General features: G+C 37.9%; 1 long non-coding RNA gene across 1 annotated transcript in view; it reads right to left on the reverse strand.

Moving 5' to 3' along the window:
• Window positions 1-24,647, reverse strand: part of LOC126084622 (uncharacterized) — a 159,436-nt gene that overhangs the window by 101,515 nt on the left and 33,274 nt on the right. The window contains exon 2 of the long non-coding RNA XR_007519040.1: window positions 9,757-9,855. This is a non-coding gene — a long non-coding RNA (uncharacterized LOC126084622). The remainder of the gene's footprint in view (window positions 1-9,756; window positions 9,856-24,647) is intronic.

Here is a 24,647-nt window from a genome sequence, read left to right on the forward strand (position 1 = left end):
AGAATTCCAGTGACCCACTATGTGGGGGTTCAGCAAGACTTAAAGTGAGGACTAGGTAAACGTGTTATGTCTACAACTAAGTTGAAGCTGCTCACAGCCAACACGTGAATCAGAACTTGCTCCAAATGCAAAAAGAGAGTAATGGCATCTAACAAACACAGTGACCAAGGGGCCCTATCACATTCTTTTTTACTCATTTTATTTCTCTGAGTTAGGTAGCCAATTACACTAAAAATGAAGACATAGAAGGAAAGAGAAAGAGCAACTCATAGTTCCTTTTCTTTTCAGTTGTCTTTTACACACTAGGAGCCCAAGGTAGAGAGGGTTAATAGACTGAGCAGGTATCAAGAAATAAACTAGAATGGCATTAAATAACAAAAATTCCACAACAAGGTTGAGAGAGACTGGAGGAAAGGAAAAAGCTTCATATTTCAGTATCTTTAAAGACACTTTTTTCTGCTTTCTAAACAAGAGATACCTTGTTTTTATTTTACACTGTCAGTAAGTACCAGTTGCCATGGAGTTCATTCTGACTCATGGGCGCCACCATGTGTATCAGAGTCAAACTATGCTCCATGGGGTTTTCAATAACTGATTTTCAGACCACCTAGATCACCAGACCTTTCTTCTAAGGCTCCTCTAGTAGGACTTGAACCTCCAACCTTTCATATTAGCCAACTCTAATTGCACTCAGAACTTAAGACTGTAACTCTACCCCTCAATTCTGTCTCCCCCAGGGCTTAACTCTAGAAGGTCAGACCATAGTCAGCAAGCTGAGAGAGGAGGAGAAGAGGGCAGGGAGGACAAGGCCCCCTTCCCATGCCAATGTCATGGGCTCTGCCTGAGGATGAAGAGATTTAACATGAATGTTTTGCTCATTGGTGGGAAGTGGGCATTGCAACATTTGAATGAGACTGGTCTTACTGCATTTTCGAAACAAGAAAAAGTGACTTTAGTACAGTCTGCTACCTACGTGAGCAAAAAAGTAATGGAATCAGCCCCCGCTCTTTGAGAAGGAGGGAAAGAGTATTCTGCTAAATAAATTTTAAAGGAGCATTAGGGGGCAAACGCAAAGGTGCATTTTTATTATAGCTCATGAGTCATGCTCGTTCAACACACCAGTTACAAATTAAACAGAGAGTTTGAGGAGGTCTGATCAGAGTTTTGTTCCCCCAGCCCCCATCACCAAAAGAAAGCTTTTCTTGGTTTAGAAGACCTCAGTTGCAAAAATTACATTGAAAATGACTAGACCCCAAAGCTGACTTTACCTCACAAATTACCAATATGTTCCAGCTCATGTTACAATTTCTTTGGGGAAAATTAAAATGATTTTTCAATTTTCTCACTCAATTTCTTCTCTTTCTGCTGAAAATAAGAGATGACATTGTATGATAAGAGCAAGTCACTTTAAATTAGACCAACTCAACTTCTGTCTTGCAGTCAATCAAATGCAGATAAAATGTGGGCTTTTTCCCAAAGAAAAAACAAACTGTGGAAAATTCATGAAGAAGCTTTTATGTTTTTAGAAATATAAATGTTTGTTTTAAATCCTTCTATTTATAAAATTCTGTCACTCCGATAAGCTGTGAATTTTAATTTATCACTTTACTGTGTCTTCCAGAACAAGAAAAAAAGCCAAGAAACATATTTCTAAAAAATAAACACAATAAGGTTTCTGTTGTAATATATAACTTTACAACGTAGAGCTGGTTTATAATTATTTCATATAATCCACCAAAACTAGCCCCCACTGATCAATAGATTTTGCTTCCATGATTTTTTTCAGTAAAACAGAATTTTATGCAGAATATCAGAATCCATGTACTAAAGTATAGAATGCTTTCAAAATATCTTTAAGCAAAACAATATCGATACAAGAAAGTTTATTTTCAACTGAAATTCCAAAAATAATAGTCAATGTTGCAAAGTTATAACACATAAATATTAGGTTTAAAGCAAATAATGAATACAATATGCTATGGATTGAGGACATGTGAATTTGCTGATGAAGTAAAGATACATGAATAAACAAATGTGAACATTATGCAATGTGTCTTTCAAAGCACGCTTTGTCTGAAATTATGCAGAAGCAGTAAAATAGTTAGAAACTCTGAGGCCCTCAAGAGTTTCTTAACTAAGCCCTTACAGTTTTTTAATTGAGATTCCTTTTTTTCTTAAGTCTTCATCATTCCTATAGTGTAGAAGCTTTCTGTATGAAACTTCATTGATTACTTAATGAGCGCCTCTTATGTACCAGACACTGCAAGAAGCTAAGAAACACAAAAACTAGTGCCTTCAGACTAATGTAGGATTGACAGATAAAATGCAGGACACACAGCTAAATGTGAATTACAGATGAATAATTTTTTAGTATAAGTATTTCCCAAATGTATCATGGGATATATTCTTATTTGATAATTCAGCAACCCTAGATGAGTGGAACTGAGGGTTTTGTTCATGCACCATAGAATTGGTACTTGAACATCTAGACACTACCAGCTAAACTTTGACCCTACCTAGACCTCTACTCGTGCTCTTCCATTCTCCCACTTCTATGTTTTCTTCTTGCTTGGAATACACCTTTCATCTGATGAATGTATCTTTAAATAACTTCTTCCATAAGCAATGATGTGTGGGATGTAAAACATTCCGAGTTCTTACATGTTTGACAGTGTCTTCATTCTGCCATCATATTTTATTGACATTTAATCTGGGTATGTTATGTGCTGTCAAGTTGATTCTAACTCATAGGGTTTCCTAAATGGTAATCTTAACAGGAGCAGATCACCAGGACTTTTCTCCCTTGGAGCCGTCAGTGGGTTCGAACCACTGGCCTTTACATTAACAACTGAGCACTTAACCATTGTGCCACCAGGACTCCCCTAATCTGGATATAAGATTCTGGATTATAAATTATTTTCCATCAGAACTTTGAAGACATTGCTCCATTTGTCTTCTAATATCCATTATTGCTGATAAGAAGTCCAAAATCAGTCTGATTCTCATTCTCTTGTGGGTGACCTGTCTTGTTTTTGTTTTCTCAAAGCATTTCTGATATTTTCTTCACCCTTGGAGCTCCAAAATATACACTGATATTTCTGGGCATTAGCTATATTTTTTCATTTATGTATTGATCTCCCAGTGGGCTGTCAATATAAAGACTATGTTTTTCAACTCTAGGAAATTCTATCCTATTATTTCTGTGATAATTTTCTTCCTTTTTCCCTTTCCCTTTGTCTGTACTCTCTTTGTGGAACTCTTATCAGTCGGCAGTTGTATTAGCAGTATAGGCTAACTGCTGTAACAAACAGCCCCCAAATATTAGTAATATAATAAAACAAGGGTTTATTTTTCAATGAGGTCACAGTCTAATGTGAGTTGGAGAGGGGGGATGGCTAGTGGTGGATGGGACAGAAAAGGTTTACTCCAAATGGGACTCAGGGACTTCACTTCATTTATCTAGTGGCAGCATGTCCTCTAGAGCTTAGGAGTCCTTTTACTGGATTCTCTTCATCCAGCTATTATGCAAGAGAACATAGAGAATCTCAAAGGAGATGTGAGAGTTCAGTCCTAAAGTCAGAACTGCAGTGAAGACTGAAAAATGTAGTAGAGCAGTAAGCCAAGGGAGGAGAGGACCTCACAGACATGGGAGAATACTATCAGTCTCTATCACAGAGCACCTGTCTCTTCTCTCTCATAGTTTCTGTACCTTTTGTTCCATTTTCAAGGAGATATCTACCCGTTCATATGCCAATTGTTTCTAAATGCACATTTTTGTTTTGTTTTAGTTTTCAAGAGTTTTTTTCATATCATTTTGATTTTTTTAATCCAACATCCAGTTCTTGTTTAATGGCAGCATTATTTTTCTAAATCCATGCTTTCCAAAATATTAATTACACTGTGTGTGTGTGTATGTGTGTGTGTGTTTTCTCCCGTGCCCTACTCTGTTTCCTCCAAAACATTTTGCTACTTAATCTGCTTTTCTCTCTCACCTTTCCAGTTTCCCAAATATTCCTAGTAATCCCTGAATGCCCATCATTATATAAGAATGGATCAAGACTCAAAAGAAAATCACCAAGACATATCATAATCACACTTACCAAAACCAAAGACAAAGAAAGAATCCTGAGAGCAGCTCAGGAAAAACAAAAAGACACTTACAAAGGGGAAACAATAAGACTAAGCTCTGATTACTCAGCAGAAACTGTGCAGGCAAGAAGACAATGGGATGGCATATATATAAAACCTTGAAAGAAAAAAACTACCAACCAAGAATAATATATCCTGCAAAACCCCCTCAAATACAATGGCAAAATTAGGACATTTGCAGATAAACAGAAATTAAGGGAATGCATAAAAACCAAACTTATAAGAAATATTAAAGGGAATCCTTCAGTTAAGGAACCAACAACATCAGACAACAACCAGAGTCTAGGAAGCAGGATAGCATCAGCCAGATACCAACCTAGATAAAGAACTTTCAATAATAAAACAAAGCTAAAAGACTTAAAACAGAGAAATAGAGGCATCAATCTGTAAATGACAACAACATCAAAACAATAAAAGGAGGAAATAAACGGTGTAGGTATAAAAATTTCAAATGGAGACGAAGTCAAAGTGATATCAAGCAATAAAAGAATTGTTCAAAGATAGGAAGATAAGGGTAAATTTTAAGGTATCCACAAAGAGAGTTAACAAACCCACTCATCAGAATAAAAAAGGAAAAAAAGTAAAGCCTCAATAAACACAAAATCTATAATAACGAAAGAAAAGAAAATCCACAAACAAAAGGAACTCAGCACAGAAAAGTAAAGAGGAACAAAGAAAACATCAGCACCACAAAAAAAAAGCACAATAATATGACAGTGATAAACTCACACCTATCAATAATCACACTGACTGTAAACGCACCTGCCAAGAGACAGAGGAGTGGCAGAAGGGATAAAAAAGCACAACCCATCAATATGCTGTCTACAAGAGACACAATTTAGACGCAATGACATAAATATAATAAAAAATCAAAGGACAGAAAAAAATTTATCAAGCAAACAATAACCAAAAAAGTTAAGAGTGGCAATACTAATTTCAGGTAAAATAGACTTTAAAACAAAATCAACCATAAAAGACAAGGAAGAACATTATGTAATGATTAAAGAGACAAACCACCAAGAAACCACAACCTTAATAAATACCTACACACCCAAAAACAGGGCTCCAAAATACACAAAACAAAGTCTAACAGCACTGAAAAGAGAAATAGACAGTTCTACAATAACAACAGGAGACTTCAACATACCACTCTTGGTAAAGGACAGAACATCTAGAACGAAGCCCAACAAAGATACAGAAGAGCAAAAGGCCAAAATCAACCATCTAAGCCTCATGGACATATATAGAACAAAAAGACAAAAAACTCAGTTCAAAAATGGGCAAAGGATGTGAACAGACATGCCATCAAAGAAGACATTCAGGGGGCTAACTGAGAAAATGCTCATGATCATTGGCCATTAAAAAAAAAAAAAATTTTTTTTTTAAATCAAAACTACAATGAGATACTATCTCACCCCAACATTATTGGCATGAATCAAAAAAAAAAAAAAAAAAACAGAAAAATAACAAATCTTGGAGAGGTTGCAGGGAGATTAGAACTCTTATACACTGCTGGTGGAATGTAAAATGATACACCCACTATGGAAGAGCATATGGCGCCTCCTTAGAAAGCTAGAAATAGAAATACCATATAATTCAGCAATCCCACTCTTAGGAATATACCCTAGGGAACTAAGAGCTGTCGCACAAATAGATATACACATATCCATGTTCACTGCAGCATTATTCACAATAACAAAAAGATGGAAACACCTTAAGCACTCAAAAACAGATGAACAAAGTATGGTACATATGCACTACGGTATACTATGTAATGATAAAGAACAATGATGAATCCTCAAAACATCTCCCAAAATGGATGAACCTGGAAGGCAGTCTGCTAAGTGAAATAAGTCAATCACAAGAAGACAAATATTGTATAAGACCACTATTATAAAAACCCAAGAAAAGTTTAACACAGAAAATAACAATCTTTGATGGTTACAAGAGAGGGGAGGGATGGGAAACAGAAATGACTTAAAAAGTAGACAGGTAAAAACTTTGGTGAAGGGAAGGACAACACCCAATATAGGGGAAGGTAGCACAACTGGACCAAAGGTAAGTCATAGAAGCTTTGTAGACACATCCAATCACCTTAAGAGACCGAGCTACTGGGGCTGAGGACTGGTGACCATGGTCTTGGGGGACATCTAGGTCAACTGACATAACGTAGTTTATAAAGAAAATGTTCTACATCCTACTTTGGTGAGTAGCATCTGGGGTCTTAAAAGATTGTGAGCAGCCATCTAAGATACATCTATTGGTCCCATCCCTTTGGAGCAAAGGAGAATGAAGAAAATCAAAGACACAAGGAAAACAGACTAATGGGCTACATGAACCACAGCCTCCATCCACCAGCCTAAGCCAAGAAGAACTAGATGGTGCCCGGCAACCACCACCAATCACTCTGACAGGGATCACAATAGAGTGGCCTGGACAGAGCAGGAGAAAACTGGAGAACAAAATTCGAATTCACAAAAAAAGACCGCAATTACTGGTCTAACAGAGACTGGAGGAACCCCCATGACTATGGCCCCCAGATACCTTGCTAACTCAGAACTGAAGCCACTCCTGGAATCCACCTTTAAGCCAAAAATTCTTCTTGTTTTAAGCCTCATATCATAATCCCACACTCTGTTGAACTTGGTATTTCTAGGTCTCAGGCCTCTCAGGTTGGAACAAACAATTTCCCTCCTGGACTGTAACCCCTTCCACCTATTTTCTGGGTAGGACTTCCTCAACTTGCTCACCAGACTACTAACAACCTGATTTCACTGAATTCAATTATCATTAATTGCTCCTCCTCTTCCATTCCCTTTGTTGTTGTGACTTACACTTTCTCTGATTCCTTTCTTATCACAGTAATGGAGTGTCAGGGAGGAGCTAAGTTTGTGTGTGGAAACAGCCATTTTAAACGTTACATCATCTCATCACTTCTCATCAAGAGCCAGATTTCAACCAGTTAGCATCTTCCCAGATCTCTAGGCTCTGAGTGCTAATAGCTGGGTGAAGCCAAGAAATGTGGCTCCATGCCCATCGAGCCAATACACAAACTCATCTATTTAGGGGTAGAGGGACCAGGGCAGGGGATGGACAAAGCAGGAATGGAACCATAGTGTTACCAAAACTGACAATTTAGGGAAGGGGAGGGAGATGGGCAATTAAGGTCAAAATTTAGCCAAATCACATCCAGAAAAATTGCCTCATGGATAGGCTCAAAAATATGCAGATCTATAAATATTTTTACATGCTTACGAAACTGTTACTATCCTTAGAAATTACATATTAATGTGTTATTTTATCTTCTCACCTCTTGGGTTTAGGTCAATGGCTCTCAAGGTGCAGACCTGGGCTGATTTAGTATTACCTGGAAACTTGTCAGAAATGGAAAATCTTGAATTCCACCCAAGATGGTGCCACTAAATCAGAAACTATGGGTGTTAAGTTTTAACAAGCCCACTAGGTGATTCCGACGCAAGCTAAAATTTGAGAACCGCTGATGGCACTGGGTTTGTTTGTTTTTTGTTTTTTTTGAGTCAGCCTATGGAGCCCTGATGGCATAGTGGTTAAGAGCTATAGCTGCTAACCAAAAGGTTGATAGTCCCAACCCACCAATTGCTCCTTGGAAACCCTACCAGGCAAATTCTACTCTGTCTTATGGGGTCGCTATGAGTCAGAATTGACTCAATAACAATGGGTTTGGTTTGGGTTAGTCTAAGAGAACACAAAGATCTGTATGTATGTAAAGATTACTGCACAGCCTTGTAGTCTGTGGAGGAAAGAAAGGGCAGGGAGAAAGAGATGCCTCAGGATGACATGATCATGTTTCTAGGTAGATGGCAGTGATGTCCTATAGGAAAAAGGTAACTTAATGAACTGAAATTTAGATAGTTATAACCCTCAGACACAGCATATTTTAAAAAAAATCACAGAATATTCTATTTATTTTATGCTCATCACTAGATATCTTTTAGGTATTTGTCACAGACTTCTTTTTCCATAATTTTCTCATCTCAAGGAGAGCCAGTATGGTTACTCTCAAGATTCTGGAGCCAGACACATCTGATTTCAAATCCCAGACCCCTCATTTACTTAAATGTAAACTCAGGCTTGTCTCCGTGACTCCATTTCCAAGTCTGCAAAACTGGGCATATAATTGTACCTCTTTCATAGGGTTGTTGCAAGGGTTAAATAAATTCATAAATGTGAAGTACTTGAAGAGACACAGACACACACACAGGAAAGCCAGCTATGTGAAGATGCAGTGACGGAAAAGCCTTAATAATCTTTTTGTTGTTGTTGAATTATAAATCGGAACTTAATTAATGGCAGATAGCATTGTGAGGATTGTATATAGATTTGGTACTATAAACATTAACTAAAGCTCTAAACAAAAGGAGAAATTAGCTGAATAGGAACTAGATGAATTTTTTAAAAAGACTGCTGCAGCTGCTAGAGTGTGTTTTGCATGTAGAAACATGAGTCATAGCAGTGAAAATATAAAAAAATAATGTATTGTTACAAATGTTTCTATAGGGCATACTGAGTCTAAGGATATTTTTCTTTCTTTTCATTTGACTTTCTTCTTGGATGACTTCCTAGGACTTCTGTTAGTGAGCTCTTTCAACTTTAGCAAAATGTAACAACTACTTCCAATTTGGTTTTCTAAACCTAAGGGGACATCAGAATCACCAGGGGAGCTCATTCAAAATATACTTCCCTGCCACAGTTCTCCCTCAACAACAGCTTACCAAAATTTTTCAGAAGGGGTCCCAGGCATATGTGCTTTGAAAAGTCTTTGCAGTGATCAGGGTATTCTGCTCCCTATCTCACATCCAGCCCCCACCTCTCACACATCATACCCATATTTGACTACAAGCCACTGTTAGAGATGGCAGCTGGTTTATCAACAGAATCGTTTGAAACATACATTCTACATGGAACAATATAGCATGGTTGTTAAAAGCTCAGGCTCTAGAGTTATTTGGGTTTGAACTGAGGCTCTTGTACGTGTAACCTTGGGCAATTCACTGTCTAATGCTACTGCTAATAGTATTAGTTATAAATAATATTTATTTAGGGTTTTCTATGTGCCAGGCATTGTACTAAGTACTAAACATGGATTAATTCATTGAAGTCTACAAGAAACCTAAAAAGTAGGTGCTTTTATTATCCCCATTTTACATATGAAAAAACTGAGGTTAGAGTGTGAGTAAGTAACTTGTTTAAAAATTATGCAGCCACTCAGTGATAGAGCTGAGATAACATCCAGGCTATCTAACTCTTTAGACCATGCACTTGAGCACTACATTGTATTTCTACTCAGAAATAGTGATTCAAAGAGAAAACCTACAAAGAGAAACAGGAATTTATGAATCTAAAGAAGAAAAATTCCAAAATGAAAATCTAATAAATGACATGGGCCTGGCATTGTGCTAGAAAGAAGAATTTATCTGAAAAACAGTAATGGTGGATAATGTTCAAAGGAAAGTAATAGGGTAAGTTATCCATAAAAGCATTATACAGATACACAAAGGATTCCCATTCACCAACTTCTTCCCTGTAACCAACCTATTAGATGGAGAATGGAAGGCATCATTATCATACCTGGCCTTTTAATATACTTCTCCTGGAAGTCTCAGTTCCTCAGTTCCTCAGTTCCTCAGTTCCTCAGTTCCTCAGGTCTAGAAGCCATCGAGTCCAAAACTGGAACAAAAAGACACAGGTTTCTGGAAGGGACATCTCCAGAGGACAGGAAAGAAAGGGAAACTATACAAAACTTAATATTTGGGAAAAGTTGCAGTGGTGGGGGTGAAATTGAGGTAAAAAAATAATAGGCTAATTTTACAGACACACACACACACACACACACAAAAACAGAACTTCTTGACTTTATAATGAACGATATTTACTCATATATAACTATGTAAACTTCAACCTCTTGAATCAATCTATAAACTAATCATAGAATATCTAATTTTGGTTATAGAAAAAATATATAACCATTATTGTATAAACGGGATCAGATTCAGCTGTGAGAAAAACCCAAAATAACAGTGGTTTAAACACAATAGAAATTTATTTCCCTTTCATGTGAACAGAGTCTGTAAATAAGCAGTCTGGAGCTGGTATGATAAGGTCACCCATCATGGGGACCCAGGCTCCTTCTGTCAACATAAGCCTTCTGTCTCAGGACCCAAAATGGCTCTCAAGCTCTAGCCATAAAATCTACATTCCAGATATCAGGAAGTAGGAAGATGTGAAGACAAATGTGGCTTCCCTCTTCAAGAACGTTTCCTGAAAGTCACACTCAACACTTCTGCCTACATCCAATTGGTTAACCACAGGCCACACCTAGCCCTAGGGACACTAGGAAATGTAGCTTCTATTGTGTGCAACCACGTTTCCAGCTATTACTTAAGGAGCCATAAAGATTACAGTCTAGACAACCCTATGGGACAGTTCTACTTTGTCACATGCAGTCACTATGAGTCAAAAATCAACTTCATTACACCTAACAACAACAACATTACTTAAGGAAGAAGGAGGGGATGTATATCGGCAACAATTATCAACTTTTGCCAGTTATCATCATTGACAATGTAAAAGAACAGATAACAGAAATTAAAAGATGAAAGTGGAGAAGGGGACTGAAGAGAAGAGTTTAAGTGGTACAAAACAGGAATTCAAAAGATATCATTTATGTTTACCAAAAAGAAAAAAAAAATTAAAAGTGCAAGTAGAGAACTAAAAATCCTGTAGTGACGTAGCTACTGGGCAGAGAAAAAGAATGTAACTGGGGGCTTTGTATAAGAAAGCCAAATCCTTGGCTATCATATCAAGGAGTCCTACAAAATGTCTAAGATGGTAAACCTAGAAATACAAATATATTTATATTTCATAGAAATGTCAAAGCATCCAGAAGAAGGAAGGATAAAAGAATTAAAGTGGCTCTAGTGAACAGATATAGGGGAGGGAACAGAGGGACAGGAAAGTAGGCTACAAGACAAAGAGAAACACAATGAGAGCAAGAGGGAGAAAATCTAATGAGAGAAAAGAGTCCATGAATTTAAAATAGAATTAATCCAAAATTAAATAGAGAATTTTGCTTTGTAGGTTTAGAAAATGTTGTTGGTTTCTGAATTAAAGGATTAAGAATTTGTCCATTTATGAACTCCCCTTCTTACACACACACACACAAAACTTTTTTAATCTAGTTACGGTTCATATGCATGGGAAAAAGTGTTAGTGATGTACCTTTATCATGAAAAAGGAAGAGCCGAGGCCAAGAAGCCAGAGTGTTCAGATACTTCCTGAGGTCCTTCTTACAACAAAGACCCAAAAAAACAAGTGAATCTATTATACATGACAATCTAGGAGCCCTGAAAATCCAAGGCAAAGTTGAGGAATCGGACTGAGCAGCATGGGGAGGGAGAGCAGCTCAGAAGCAGCAAGGAGTTGCTAGAACTGACTCAGAGGGAACCAGTACCCGACAGGCTGGATCCGCCAGTGCAAAGGCAGTGAGGCAAGCAGTGGTATTCAGAAGAATGGGTTTTCCACATTGGGAGAGACCAAGCAGCGGAGAGTTCATTCACACCTGCAGAATCAGTGAAAAGCAGTGCTAAATCAGCAAAAGATAAGTACATTCATCTAATCTACCACGTGGATCAAAAAACACCCCTTGGGAAAAAACTCTCTCCCATTTACCTGACCCCTCCCCACTCTGCACAGGTCCCAAGTTGGCTTCAGTGATAGCCACTTTCCCTGGGCCAGAATTAGGACCTGTCACATGCTGTGAGCCACTCCCCCGGCCTTGGATTAGCAAACAGGGAAAAATAATCTGCTGGCTCCCCTAAGCTGGGAACTCAGGGCAGAAACAGTGTCATTGCCTAGGCATAGGAATAAGGGGTCCACAGACTTTGAATGCCTTTCACTACTGCATAGACCTGTGTGAGCCCATTTCAACAGCATAGGCCCTCATTAGCACAGTACAACAGAGTATATACCTGAAGTCTAACTTCAACTTTTTTAGCTAGATGGTGGACAGGCAGGTTCATGGAGTTTGACAACACTCTCCCTATTAAGCAGAGTCATCACCTAGCCATATCAGGGCCCTGAGGACTGGTGGCTCCACCCACACCACCTAGCCACCCTCAACAGGGGTCCAGAGATAACTGGTACCTCCCAGTCCTTACAGCCAACATTACTGGGTGTCCATAGTCTGGCTGCAAAACCTACCCACCTACACAGAGTAGGGAACACAGACACACTTTCCTCACAAACATTCAGGGCAGTTGTTAGCCCCCTGCCTCACTTAGCACATGACCCCCTACTGCAGCCAGGTACCTGTGCCTAAACCAATTACCCCTGCTCAACTAAGACTGTAGATGAGAACCTGCACTGCACACCTGGTAACCAACTACCTGGATGCCTGAGCTGAATCCATACAAGAAAAGTAAATGGACTCCTGGGCTCATATACCTAGTAACAGCTCTAATCACCTGGTGACAGGACATTAGTGCTTCAAAGGCACCAATAATCAAAACAGCTCACTCAAGCAGCCTATCTGGGCATATCAAAACACAACAAAACAAGAAGCTAGGACACAGTAAGCACGCATAAAATAAATAAACACAATAACTTATTGGTGGCTTGAAGAAAACAGTCAATATCGAATCACTTAAAGAAGCAGACCATGATGGCTTCAGCAAGCTTCCAAAACAAAGAATCAAGAAATCTTCCAGAAGAAGATAATTTCCTGAAATTACCAGGGGTAGAACACAAAAGATTAATACATAGAACTCTTCAAGGGATCAGGGAGGAGATCGGGCAAAATGCAGAACAAGCCAAGGAACACAAAGACAAAGCAATAGAGGAATTTAAGAAGGTTACACAAGGGCATAAGGACAAATTTAACAAACTGCTAGACGCCATAGAGAGACAGCAAACAGAAATCCAGAAGATTAACAATAAAATTTCAGATTTAGACAACTCAGTAGAAAGTCATAGGAACAGAACTGAGGAAATGGAAGTCAGAATTAGTGAGACTGAAGATAAAGCACTTGACACAAACATATTTGAGGAAAAATCAGATAAAAGAATTTTTAAAAATAAAGAAACCCTAAGAATTATGTGGGACTTTATCAAGAGGAATAACCTATGAGTGAATGGAGTACCAGAATGGGGGGTATAATACAAAATACAGAGAATTGTTGAAGTTTTATTGGGAGAAAACTTCCCTGATATTGTGAAAAATGAGAAGATATCTATCCAAGATGCTCATCAAACCCCACACAAGGTAGAATCCAAAAGAAAGTCATCAAGACATATTATCATCAAAACCAAATATAAAGAGAGAATTTTAAGAGCAGCTAGGGATAAATGAAAAGTCACTTACAAAGGAGAGTCATAAGAACTAAGCTCAGACTACTCAGCAGAAACCATGCAGGCAAGAAGGCAATGGGATGACATATATAAAGCCTTGAAGGAAAAAAAAATTGCCAACCAAGGATTATATATCCAGCAAAACTGTCTCTCAAACATGAAGGCAAAATGAAGACATTTCCATATATACAAAATTTAGGGAATTTGCAAGAACCAACCAAAATTACAAGAAATACTTAACAGAGCCCTCCAGCCAGAAAATTAATAACATCAGATAACTACCCAAGACTAGAACACAGGACAGATCAACCAGATATCAACCCATACATGGAAATCACAAAAATAAATGAAAGCTAAAATGCTCAAAACAGGGAAACAGAGATATCATTACGTAAAAGATGACAACAATAAAACAAAAAAGAGGGACTAAAAGGTGGATGTAGTCATAGATCTTTCATATGCAGAGGAGGTCAAGGCGATATAAAGAAATAAAAGATTAGTTTAAACTTAGAAAAATAGGGGTAGATATTAAGGTAACCACAAAGGAAGCTAACAATACTACGCACCAAAATAAAAAACAAGAATAATATACAGACTCAGCAAATACACAAGCAACAACAATGAAAAAGACAAAACATATAAAAAGAAAAACGACTCAGCACAGAAAATTAAGTGGAAAAAAGAAACTGTCAGAACACAAAAAAGACATCAAAATGACAGCATTAAACTCATACCTATCAATAATTACACTGAATATAAAAGGGCTAAACATACCAATAAAGAGATAGAGAGTAGCAGAATGGATAAAAAACCATGAGCCATAAATGCTGCCTACAAGACACACCTTAGACTTAAAGACACAAACTAAAACTCAAAGGACGGAAAAAAAATATATCAAGCAAATTACCATTAAAAAAAAGCAGGAGTGGCAATATTAATTTCTGGCAAAATAGACTTTAAATTTAAATTCACCACAAAGGATAAGGAAGGACACTATATAATGATTAAAGGGTCAATACACCAGGAGAACATAAATGTAATAAATATTTACACACCCAATGACAGGGCTTCAAAGCACATAAAACAAACTACCAGCACTGAAAAATGAGATAGACAGCTCCACAATAACAGTAGGATACTTCAACACACCACTTTCAGTGAAGGACAGAACATCCAGCAAAAACCTCAACAAAGACATGGAAGATCTAAATACCACAATCAACCAACTTGACCTCACAGACATATACAGAACATTCCACCCAACAGCAGACAAGTATGCTTTCTTTTCCAATGCACATGGAACAAACCCCAGAATAGATCACATATTAGGCTATAAAGCAAGCCTTATCAGAATCCAAAACATTGAAATATTACAAAGCATCTTTTCTGACCATAAAACCATAAAAGTAGTAATCAATAACAGAAAAAGAAAGGAAAAAAAGTCAAACACATGGAAACTGAATAACACCTTGCTCAAAAACTACTGGGTTATAGAAGAAATTAAGGACAGAATAAAGAAATTCATACTCAAGAATGAAAACACTTCCTGCCAGAGCCTTTGTGACATAGCAAAACCAGTGCTCGGAGGTCAATTTATAGCAATAAATGCACACATTCAAAAAGAAGAAAGGCCAAAATCAAAGAATTATCCCTACAACTCGAACAAATAGAAAGAGAGCATCAAAAGAAGCCCTCGGCACCAGAAGAAAGCAAAAAATAAAAATTCGAGCAGAATTATATGAAATAGAGAACAGAAAAACAATTGAAAGAGTTAACAAGTCCAAAAACTGGTTCTTTGAAAAGATCAACAAAATGAATAAACTATTCACCAAACTAAAAAAGAAAAACAGGAGAGGACGAGGTATGCAGGGATAGTTTAACATTAGAAAAACAATCTATGTAGTCAGTCACATAAATAAAACAAAAGAACCACATGATCTTATCAACTGATGCAGAAAAGGCATTTGACAAAGTCCAACACCCGTTCATGATAAAAAAAAAAACTCTCAGCAAAATAGGAATAGAAGGGAAATTCCTCAACATAATAAAGGGCATTCATACAAAGCCAGCCAACAGCCAGCACCATCCTAGAAGGAGAGAGTCTGAAAGCATTCTCCTTGAGAATGGGAACCAGACAAAGATGCCCTTTATCACCACACTTATTCAACATTATGCTGGAGGTTCTAGCCAGAGAAATTAGGCTAGAAAAAGAAATAAAGGGCATTCGAATCAGTAAGGAAAAAGTAAAAGTACCTCTATCTTCAGATGATATGATCTTATACATAGAAAACACTAAAGAATCCACAAGAAAACTGCTGGACCTAATAGAAGAGCTCAGCAAAGTATCAGAACACAAGATAAACATATGAAAATCAGTTGCGTTCCGCTACACCAACAAAGAACTTCTAGAAGGAAAGAACCAAATCAATACCATTTACAGTAGCCCCCAAGAAGATAAAATACTCAGTAATAAATCTAACCAAAGACGTAAAACACCTATACAAAAAAAACTGTAAGATACTACAGCATGAAACCAAGAGACCTAAATAAGTGTAAAATCATACCTTGCTCATGGATAGGAAGACTCAATATTGTGAACATGTTTGTTCTACCCAAAACAATCCATAGATAAAACAATCCCGATCCAAATTCCAAAGGTATTTTTTAATAGGATGGAGAAACAAATCAGCAACTTCATATGGAAAGGAAAGAGGCCCTGGATAAATAAAGCATTACTGAAAAAGAAGAACAAAGTGGGAGGCCTCACTCTACCTGATTTTAGAACCTATTATGCCTCCACAGTAGTCAAAACAGCCTGGTACTAGTACAACAACAGATACATAGACCAATGGAACAGAATTGAGAATCCAGACATAAGTTCATCCACTTACGTGCTGCTGATATTTGATAGAGGCCCAAAGTCCATTAATTGGAGAAAAGACAGTCTCTTTAACAACTGATGCTGGCATAACTGGATATCCATATGCAAAAAAATGAAACAAGACCCATACCTCACACAATGCACAAAAACTAACTCAAAATGGATCAAAGACCTAAATAAAAAATCTAAAATGATAAATATTGTGGAAGAAAAAATAGGGAAAATGCTAGGAGCCCTAATACATGGCATAAACAGTATATAAAACATTACTAAAAATGCATAAACACCAGAAAAGAAACTAGAAAACTGGGAGCTCATAAAAATCAAACATTTATGCTCATCTACGGACTTCACCAAAAGACAACCTACAGACTGGGAAAAAAATTCTGGCTACAACAAATCCAATCAGCATCTAACATCTAAAATCTACAAGATACTGCAAAACTTCAACAACAAAAAGACAAATAACCCAATTAAAAAATGGGCAAAGGATATGAACAGGCACTTCACCAAAGAAGATATTCAGGTGGCTAACAGATACAAGAGGAAATGCTCACGATCATTAGCTGTTAGAGAAATGCAAATCAAAACTACAATGAGATGCCTTGTCACCCCTACAAAGCTAGCATTAATCCAAAAAAACACAAAATAATGAATATTGGAGAGGTTGTGGAGAAACTGGAACACTTATACACTGCTAGTGGAAATGTAAAATGGTACAACCACTTTGGAAATTGATTTGGTGCTTCCTTTAAAAGCTAGAAATAGAACTACCATATGATCTAGCAATTCCACTTCTTGAAGTAATATATCCTAGAGAAATAAGAGCCCTCACACAAATAGATATATACACAACCATGTTCACTGCAGCACTGATCACAATAGCAAAAAGATGGAAACAACCAAGGTGCTCATCAACGGATGAATGGAAAAACAAATTATGGTATATTCACATAATACTACAAAGCAATAAAGAACAACAGTGAATCCATGAAACATTTCTTAACATGGATGAATCTGGGAGGCATTATGCTAAGTGAAATTAGTCACAAAAGGACAAATATTGCATGAGACCACTATTATAAGAAATCAAGAAAAAGTTTAAACACAGAAGAAACATTCTTTGATGGTTACGAGGGTGGGGAGGGAGAAGGGTATTCACTAATTAGATAGTAGACAAGAATTATTTTAGGTGAAGGGAAGGACAACATGCAATACAGGGGGAGTGGTACAATTGGACTAAACCAAAAGCTAAGAAGTTTCCTGAATACAACCAAATACCTCAAGGGACAGAGTAGCAGGGGCAGGGGTCTGGGGACCATGGTTTCAGGGGACATCTAGGTCAACTGGCATAACAAAGTGTATTAAGAAAACGTTCTGTATCCCACTTTGGTGAGTGGCGTCTGGGGTCTTAAATGTTAGCAAACAGCCATCTAAGATGCATCAATTGGTCTCAACCCACCTGGAGAATGAAGAACACCAAAGACACAAGGAAAATATGAGCCAAGAAAGGACCACATAAACCAGAGACTCCATCAGCCTGAGACCAGAAGAACAAGTTGGTGCCTGGCTACCACCAATGACTGCCCTGACAGGGAACACAGCAGAAAATCCTTGATGGAGCGGGAGAAAAGCAGGATGCAGAACTCAAATTCTAGTAGAAAGACCAGACTTTGATCTGACTGAGATTGGAGGGACCCCAGAGGACTTTCTGTTAGCCCAGAACTAAAACCATTCCCAAAGCCAACTCTTCAGACAAAGATTAGACTGGACTATAAGACATAAAATGACACTGGTGAGGAGTGTGCTTCTTAGCTCAAGTAGACACGTGAGACTATGTGGCCAGCTTCTGTCCAGAGGCTAGATGAGAAGGCATAGGGGGTCAGGAGCTGATTGAATGAACATGGGAAACACAGGGTGGAGAAGGGAGTGTGCTGTCACATTGTAGGGAGAACAACAGGGTCACATAACAGTGTGTGTGTAAGTTTTTGTATGAGAAACTGACTTGAATTGTAAACTTTCATTTAAAGCGCAATAAAAAAAGAAAAAGTAATATACTAATATTGAAAGTTAAATTATACATGGAAAAGATGCAGAGCCTTTTGACTCCAAATTCCTTTAAAATGCCAAAAGCGCCTTGCAGAACATCCTCTAAAATCTCCAGCCACCTCTTCACCTTCTCCTAGTCAAACCTGCTTTTTCACAGACACTAGCATTTGAATTATGGTGTTGATGAAAAATATTGAATATTCCATGGACTGCCAAAAGAACTAACAAATATGTCTTGGAAGAAGTACAGCCAGGATGCTCCTTAGAAGCAAGGATGGCAACGCTTAGTCTCACATACTTTGGACATGTTATCAGAAGGGATCAGTCCCTGGAGAAGGACGTCATGCATGGTCAAGTAGAGGGTCACTGAAAAAGAGGAAGGCCCTCAATGAGATGGACTGACACAGTGGATGCAACAATGGGCTCAAGCATAACAAAGGTCATGAGGATGGCACAAGACCAGGCAGTGTTTCACTCTGTTGTACATAGGGTTGTACATGAGTCAGAACCGACTCGAAGGCACCAAACAACCACAACAACGGCACTCAGAAAAAAGTTTAAACCACTTTCTTTTCTGTTACACATGTGCTTCATTATTAATATTGAAGATACCAGCAAGGTATTCTTTCAACTCTTTTAATGTTTCGTATGTGTTTACATACATTTTATAATGTTTAAAAAGTGCTGTTACTTTTCTCAGTGTCAAAAAATTAGTCCTTGCGTACTCTTGAACATAAATCTATACTGGAGGGACTACTTGAATTCTCTAATTCAACTGACCTATGGAATTCTATGTAAGAAGAGTGCCTGAAAAATTTATCTCATGGTGGTAAAGGTGTGATCTGATAAATAAGACGACAACTAACACCAGATGTGATTTTTTATTGCATTACTTTGTGCAGTCTAAGAAAAATAGTATATATTTCTGGTGCAATGCCATATTTGAAATTCTGTATTTTTATGTAACATCAGCAGAACAGAGCCTAATGCCAGCAGTGTTTTCCTGGGCTGGTCATATCTCATGAAGGCAAGATGTCAGCTTGCCAAAGAAAATATTAAATGCCAAGCAATGCAGTCTAAAGCACCGAATCTTACTATTACACAGTGTGGAACAAGATTCAGTCATGTATGCCCTCAATCACAAGAAGTGGTAATGAAAACTTATCAATCTTATGGGGCTAATCAATACTGTTTATCTGTTCATTATGGATAAATAGCTTTCCAAGAAATGATTTGGTAATTAGATTTGGCAATCCCAAACTTTAAGCATGAATACTGAAATGTGTGAAAATGGAAAAATACCCTGTAATATTGAGTTTCACCAAAAAGTTATTAAAATGTTTTTCCTATTTAGTCTTAAAAGCTTATAAGTGACCCTCTAAGATGCATCAATTTGTCCCAACCCACCTGGAGCAAAGGAGAATGAAGAACACCAAGAAAGAAGAAAAATATTAGCCCAAAAGACAAAAGGGGCCACATAAACCAGAGACTCCATCAGCCTGAGACCAGGAGAACAAGATGGTACCTGGCTACCACCAATGACTGCCCTGATAGCAAACACAACAGAGAGATCCTGATGGTGCAGGAGAAAAGTAGGGTACAGAACTCAAATTCTAGTAAAAAGACCAGACTTGATGGTCTGACTGAGACTGGAGGAATCCCAGAAAACATGGCCCCTGGACTCTCTGTTAGCCCAGAACTAAAATCATTCCCAGGGCCAACTCTTCAGACAAAGAATAGGCTGGACTATAAGACATAAAATGATACTCGTGAACAGTGTGCTTCTTAGTTCAAATACATACACAAGACTAGATGGGCAGCTCCTGTCCGGAGGTGAAAAAAGAAGGAAGAAGGGGACAGGAGCTGGCTGAATGGCACAGGAAATCCAGGGTGGAAAAGAGGAATGTGCAGTCACGTTATAGGGATGGTAGCTAGGGTCATATAACAATGTATGTAAAAATTTTTGTATGGGAAACTAACTTCAGCTGTAAACTTCAACCTAAAGCATGATTTTTTAAATATATATATTTTCCCCCCATTTAAAATTAGCCTTGTGTTGCAGATGCCTCCAAACTGAGAAATTTTACAAAGTCTAGGTTACAGCAACAGAGATTTGAGTTGACTCCCACCTTATTAGGAATAGTAAGGGTTCATGTAAAGGGTTAAACTTCTCTTGTAAGAGTTATTCATTAGCTATTGTGCATAGCTTGCAGTATAGACATGCAAATTTGTTTACTTAGAGAAAGGGTTTTTTATCAAACAGCAAGAGAATTTCCACAAACAGCAGCTCCAGCAAGGAAGAACTTTCTTACCCTTGGTTTCTTTTCGTTATATATTATTTTGCTCTGCTGTAATTGACAGGAAGAATTCTGCCCTTCAGAACGGGAGAGGCTTCTTCAGAATCGCTGACTTCGAATATTTCATGCCATCTTGTGATTGTTAGAACAGAACATTTTAAGAAGGAGTAAGTCTGTTCTGAATAATTCTCTGAACTTTGGCTGTTTTTCTTTGGCATTTTTATCAATAGTCTAGCTGAAAATGTTCTGAGCATATACGGTAAAATTGCTCTCCAAGCAAACACGGTTCTTGAAAAGAACCTGTACATATTAACTGCATCACATTCATGACTTTTCTTTTTCCCCCTTGTTCATTTTTTGTTGTTGTTTTAATTTTATTGTGCTTTAGGTGAAATTTTACAGTGCCAATTAATTTCTCATTCAAAAACTTACACAAATTGTTTTGTGACATTGATTGCAATCCTCACAATGTGTCAGCACTCTCCCCCTTTCCACCCGGGGTTCCCTGTGTCCATTTGTCCAGTTTTCCCATCCCTTTCAACCTTCTTGTCTTTGCTTTTGGCAAGTGTTGCCCATTTGGTCCTGTATACTTCATTGAACTAAGAAGTATGTTCCTCTTGGTGTGTTATTGTTTGTTTTATAGGCCTGTCTAATCTTTGACTTATGCCCATGGAAGCAGCAGTCAGGAAATCAAACGATGTATTGCATTGGGCAAGTCTGCTGCAAAAGACCTGTTTAAGGTGTTAAAAAGCAAAGCCATCACCTTAAGGACTAAGGTGTGCCTGACCCAAGCCATAATATTTTCAATCGCCTCATATGCATGAGAAAGCTGGACAATGAATAAGGAAGACCAAAAAAGAACTGATGCCTTTGAATTACGGTGTTGGCGAAGAATACTGAATAGACCTGTTGGCGAAGGATACTGAATAGACCATGGACTGCCAGAAAAACAAACATATCTGTCTTGGAAGAAATACAGCCAGAGTGCTCCTTGGATGAGAGGATGGCAAAATGAAGAAGGTCGTCATGCTTGGTAGAGAGTCAGCAAAAAAGAGGAAGACCCTTAACAAGATGGACTGACAGAGTGACTGCAACAATGGTCTCAAACATAACAATTGTGAGGATGGCGCACGACCAGGCAGTGTTTTGTTCTGCTGTACACAGGGTCACTATGAGTCAGAGCCAACTCGACAGCACCTAACAACAACAATCTTTGGCTGAAATGTGGACTTTGGGAGTGGCTCCATTTCTGAGTTAGCAGGGTATCCGGGGGCCATAGTCTCAGGATTCTGCCAGTCTCTGTCAGACCAGTAAGTCTGGTCGTTTTTTGAGAATTTGAATTTTGTTCTACATTTTTCTTCTGGACCCTCTATGGTGATCCTTTTCAGAGCTGTTGGTGGTGATAGCCAGACACTGTCTAGTTCTTCTTGGCTCAGGCTGGTGGATGGAGGCTGTGGTACTTGTGGTCCATTAGTCATTTGGACTAATATTTTCCTTGTGTGTTTGGTGTTTTCATTCTCTTTTGCTCCGGACAGGATGAGACCAGTAGATGTATCTTAGATGGCTGCTAGCAACCTGTTAAGACCCCAGACGATACTTACCAAAGTAGGATATAGAAAATTTTCTTTATGAACTAAGTTATGCCAATTGACCTAGATGCCCCCTGAGACTATGGTCCCCGGCCCTCAGCCCCAGTAACTCAACCCCTAAAGGTGTTTGGATGTCCCTAAGAAGCTTCTATGGCTTTGCCTTGGGCAAGCTGTGCTGCCTTCCCCCATACTGTATGTTGTCTTTTCCACTTGTCTACTATCTCATTAGTGATTTCCCCTGTCCACTCTTCCCCCTCACAACCATCAAAGATTGTTTTTTATAATAGTGGTCTCATACAATATTTGTCCTTTTGTGATTGACTTATTTCAATCAGCACAATGCCCTCCAGATTTATCCACATTGTGAGATGCTTCACGAATTCATCATTGTTCTTCATTGTTGTATAGTTTTCCATCGTGCATGTGTACCATAATTTGTTTATTCATTGATCTCTTGATGGTAATTAGGTTTCCATCTTTTTGCCATTATGAATAATGCTGCAGTGCACATGGATGTGCATATGTCTACTCTTGTAACAGCTCTTACTTCTCTAGGATATATTCCCAGGCGTGGGATTGCTGGACCATATGGTATTTCTATTTCTAGCTTTTTAAGGAGGCATCATATCGTTTTCCATAGTGGGTGTGCCATTTTACATTCCCACCAGCAGTGTTTAAGAGTTCCAATCTCCCCACAAACTCCCCAACATTTGTTATTTTTTGTTTTTTTGGTTAGTGCCAGTAATGTCGGGATGAGATGGTATCTCATTGTAGCTTTGATTTACATTACTTTAATGGCTAATGATCATGAGCATTTCCCATGTGTCTGTTAGTTGCCTGAATATCTTCTTTGGTGAAGTCTCTGTTCATATACTTTGCTCATTTTTTAATTGGATAATTTGCCTTTTTGTTGTTGAGGTGTTAAAGTAGTTTATACCTTTTAGAGATTAGAACCTTGTCAGATATGTCACGGCCAAGCATTTTTTCCCAGTCTGCAGGTTCTCTTTTTACTCTTTTGGTGAAGTCTTTTGATGAGCATAAGTTTTTAATTTTTAGGAGTTCCCAGTTATCTAGTTTATGGTCTGGTTATCTTCTGGTGCATTGTTAGTTATGGTTTGTAATGTATTTATGCCATGTATTAGGGCCCCTAGTGTTGTCCCTATTTTTTCTTCCACGATCTTTATTGTTTTAGGGTTTATATTTAGGTCTTTGATCCATATGAATTAGTTTTTGCATATGGTGTGAGGTATGAGTCCTGTTTCATTTTTTTTTTTACAGATGGACATCCAGTTTTGCTAGTACCATTTGTTAAAAAGACTCTTTAAGAACCATTCCCAAAGCCAACTCTTCAGACAGGGATTGGACTAGACAATGGGATAGAAAAAGATGCTTGTGAAGAATGAGCTTCTTGGATCAAGTAGACAGTTGAGACTATGTTGGAATCTCCTATCTGGAGGAGAGATAAGAGGGCTGAGGGGGTCAGAAGCTGGCAGAATGGACATGAAAAGAGAGAGTGGAGGGAAGGAGCAGGCTGTCTCAACGGGGAAGACCAATTAGGAGTAAATAAAAAATATATATAGCAAGGTGTATATAAATTTTTGTATGAGAGGCTGACTTGATTTGTAAACTTTTGCTTAAAGCACAATAAAAATTAAAAAAAAAAAAAAAAAAGACTGTCTTTTACCCCATTTAATGGACTTTGGTCCTTTATCAGAGATCAGCTGACCATCAGTGGATGGATTTACCCCAGGTTCTAGATTTTGATCCATTGGTCTGTGTATCTGTTTTTGTACCTGTACCATGATGTTCTGACTATCGTGGCTGTATAGTAGGTTCTGAGATAAGGTAGTGTGAGATCTTACTTTGTTCTTTTTCTTCAATAATGCTTTGCTTATCTGGGGCGTCTTTTACTTCCAAATAAATTTGGTGATTAGTTTTTCCATCTCATTAAAGAATGCTGTGGTATTTGGATCAGAATTGCATTATATCTGTAGGTCGCTTTGGGTAGAATTGTTTTTCCATTTATATAGGCCTCTTTTGGTTTCTTGCAATACTGTTTTGTAGTTTTCTTTGTATAGGTCTTTTATGTCCCTGGTTAGATTTAGTCTTAAGTATTTTATTTTTTTAGGGGCTATTATAAATGGCATTGTTTTCCTAATCTCCTTTTCTAAGTTCTCTTTGTTGGTTTATAGGAATCCAGCTGATTTTTGTATGTTGACCTTGTATCCTGCTACTCTGCTGAATCTTTCTATTATTTCCAGTAGTTTTCTTGTGGAATCTTTGTTTTGTTTTGTTTTT

Source organism: Elephas maximus, chromosome 10, assembly GCF_024166365.1.
Source record: "Elephas maximus indicus isolate mEleMax1 chromosome 10, mEleMax1 primary haplotype, whole genome shotgun sequence".
Taxonomy (NCBI): Eukaryota; Metazoa; Chordata; class Mammalia; order Proboscidea; family Elephantidae; genus Elephas; species Elephas maximus.